We start from the raw sequence: 3,849 nt of genomic DNA on the forward strand, positions 1-3,849 counted from the left end.
TCTTTTCCTTGGTCTGGGTTGATCCTGTGTGGATTATAATGTGACGGTGGGATGTCCTATTCTGCTCTGGTCTATTTGGGGTTCTAAAAGCTTCTTGTATCTGAATAGGCCTATCTTTTTGTATGTTTGGGAAGTTCTCTGCTAGGATCCTGTTAAACAAATTTCCTAGACCATTAACTTCTGTTTCTAGGTGCTCCTCTACACCCATTATCCTTAGATTGGGCCTTCTGATGGTGTCTTCCAGGTGTTGGATAGACCTATCATATTTCTTGGACTTGTCTTGGATGGTTGTATTTTCTTTCTCTATACTATCTAGGCTTTCTTCAATCCCTGAGATTCGATCTTCTGCATGGTCTAACCTGCTGTCAAGGCTCTATACATTGATTTTTATCTCTTTTCCTTCTAATTGGTGATGGCTTCAAGTTCTTTGTTGAAGCTCTGTTTTAAGTCTTGTATGCATTTCTTTACTTCCTTAATTTGGTGTTCAGTGTTTGTTCTCAAATCACTTAGTTGATTGGTTATGGTTTCTTTGGACTCCCATTCCTTCTGTTGGGTTCCATTCAGCATTCCCTTTGTGGTCTCCCTGACTTCCTTCAGCTCTTTGTTAATGGATTCCATGAATGCCTTTAGTGATTTTTGTGTATTCTCTACCTGGTCTCTCAATTCCTGAATTACTCTTTGATTAGCTTCCTCCTGTCTGTGGGATTCCTGCAGTTCTCTTTCTTCCCGTTCGTGGGATTCCTGCTCACGCCATTCCTCCCTTTCTCTTTGAGTATTCTCAAGTTGTTCACGCAAATCCTGTATCAGTTTTTGAGTAGCTTCCTCACGCTTATGATATTCCTATATAAACTTCTGGGATGCCTCCTCTCTCTCCCTATCACGTCATACAGCGTCCTTTGTACATTGTCAAACTTCTCATTTATCATGTTTGCTTTTAGTGTTTGTAGAGCTATTTGGGAACTCTCCTCTGGATTATTCATTATCTGTTCTAATCCCTGATTATCAAGGTTGGGAATTGAGATACCCGAATTTGCCATTTTTCTTGTGTTTTTCCGGCTTACTCTGCCCATTTGAGATGAGGATAGCACCAGTTTTGTGCTAGAACACTATCTTAAGGCAACCATCAACCAAAGTTTGCATTTGTACAGTCAATAGTCTACAGATACAATCAAGTTCAACGGATACATTTATTCAACATCAAACAACTATATGTTAAAGGACTTCAAACCGCAGAAAAGAATTTGGAAAACCAGAAATTATTAGGATTAGGGAGAGATGTGGGTGAAAAATAGGAATAGATTGGTGTGGGGAGGCACAGGGAGAGTTAACTATGTCCTAATCACAATGCAGGAAATGGGTTGGGTAGGATGCAAGTAGAGAGAGAGAGAAAAAGAAGAGACGGAAAGGGGAATAAAGAGAGACCAGAAAAAAAATAGAAACGTAAAAATTAATGTTATTATAGAGGTTAAAAGACCGTCTATTTAGAGAGGAATGTGAATATGTTCAGAGAAGGGGAGGGACATAGAGGAGATCTGAAAACCTTTAATGATGGGAAAGGGAGAAGAAAAGATCAGAAGTTCAGTAGAGCTAGATAAAAAACAAAAAGGTAATTAAGAAAGAAAGAAAAAGAGAAAGAAAACAAGAAAAGAAAGGAAAACGCTCATTCACGTATTCCTAAAATAAAAATTATAAGATGAGAAAAAAAAAGTTACTGGAAAACAATTATTTTTTCAGAAGAGGCAAAAATTAAAGATTAATAAACGTTTTAGAAGGGAAAACAATTTATATATATATATATATTTATATATATATATATATATATATATAAGGTAACAAAAAACAAAAAAACAAGCAAAAAAAAAGAAAAGAAGAAGAAGAAAAAAGAAAAAAAAATAAGAAAAAAAGTCTTTTGATTTTTTTTTTTGGGGGGGAGGAGTGGGAAGAATCCTGTATCTCCCTTTTGTCTGTAACCAGTGTCTTGTTGGAGTCTCTGGTCAGCTTGAGGTCCTGTGGCTTGATTGGTTTCTTAAGACGGTTTGTTGGAAGAGGCAGAAAAATGCTCTGCTTTACCCAAGATTTTGAGGTCCCCCTCCCAGGTTAGTTTCTTGGGAGGGTGGTCTGCTTTGAGAATCACAAAAGAGGGGGATGTGGTGATGAGGCTAGGTTCTGGGTAGAGTTGAGGCCTTTCAACAAACAGTAGCTTTTCCCTGGGGCTATTTTGTGATAAAGCTCACAATGCCCAGCCTGGAGCCATTCTCAGGGTTTCTGTTTTTCAATTGATTGTGGTGGCTGCTAGAGGGAGGGGCAGCCTCTGGCTCTGGTTACCCAGTGAGGCAAGGCACTCCAATGGCTGGCGCCTGAGCTGGGTGACTTTTCCCTGGATGGAGCTGAGTCTGGCAGGTCACTTCGCCGTTAAGTTCTTGTGACCTGCTAAATGACTCGTTTTATTCCAAGGCCTGAGCTGGAGCTAGCAGCTCCTCCGAGCTTTGTCGGTATCCAAGATGGAGATCACCGGTGCTAGGGGGGGAGCGGTGGCCTTCCCTCCACTGCTCCCTGAGAAGGAGTGAGGATGTCGGGCTTGTACTCACGCCGAGTCTTGGATCCTGGGTCGTCTCTGGTCTGCAAACAGCAGGATGAAGATGTTCGCTCCTTGTCGGTTCTTGTTGGTGTTGAGTAGAATCCGCTCGTCCGCTGCGTCTGGCTCCTTCGTCCCCGACTCTCTGTGTCTCAGTTATGACCCCGCGGCGGTGGTTGCCGCCGTGACCCTGCCGCCGCAGCGGCAGCTGATGTGTTTCCTTGGCTTCCCCTCTCTTGTCTAACTCTCTGTCCTGTGATGGCACACTTGGTGTGATTCTCTGGCTTAGGACTGTACACTGAAACTCTAAAACTGCTTTCTATTGGAGAGCTTGTTCAGATTCCAGCTTCTCCTCCGCCATCTTCCTGGAACCTCTTTTATGCCTTTTTTTTGCCTCATTTTTCCAAAATTTCTGACTCTGGACCTTTGATCTTAAAAAAAGAGGTAGAAGGGCGAAGGTCCATCTTCTGTAATTTCTTCAAGCTGACTTCAGGGGCGTTGATCTTACCTAGCCAGGAACCAACCTTAGCCTATTTTACAAAGAGGCCAGCAGGGTTAGATGTCATTAAGAACAATATTTAACTTTTGACAACTGCACAGAACTTTTCTCCAGCTACAGCAGTGTAGCTTGTTTAGCACTCTGGTTTGTAAAAGCATTTTCCTAGATGGCTTAGGAATGTGATCTCTAGTGATCCCAAATAATGCCTAAGTTACCTTTGCAGGCCTTTAGACAGATATCAATAGAAACACTTTCTCAGGTTTACAAACTTTTTCCTGAGCAGATGAATTTCATGTAACTGGTGTCAGCTCAATTAGAGCTTTTGGCAAATAAAGGGGTTGAGATTTAAACTATCCCCCACATTTTATAACATTGGCTTTTTATTATCACATAGGACTGGCAAGTTCCTGTCCCTTACAATGTAGTCATGAACATTAGGCATGCTTTCAAACTATCTTCCTATGACCTCCCGGCTCTGACCAGTTTTGAAGGGCCACGCACAAATGACTCTAGGATCTGACATTTCTGCCATCCAAGCAGTGGCTTACTGCCTCTGGATGCTCCTCAATTGCTTTTGTCCCAGGAGTGTCTTCTCCACATTGGGATAAATGCCTCATTGGCATTTCCCTTTAGCTGGTCGCTGGACTTGAACTCTGGGCCTGAGCACTGTCCCTCAGCTCTCCAGCTCAAGGCTAGCACTCTGCCACTGTGAGTCTCGAGCTTGGGGCTTGAGTATTGTCCCCTGACTCTTCAGTCTAGGGCTAGTACTCTGCTG

Source organism: Dipodomys merriami, unplaced genomic scaffold (genome assembly GCF_024711535.1).
Source record: "Dipodomys merriami isolate MVZ:Mamm:240054 unplaced genomic scaffold, mDipMer1.0.p SCAF_1857, whole genome shotgun sequence".
Taxonomy (NCBI): domain Eukaryota; kingdom Metazoa; phylum Chordata; class Mammalia; order Rodentia; family Heteromyidae; genus Dipodomys; species Dipodomys merriami.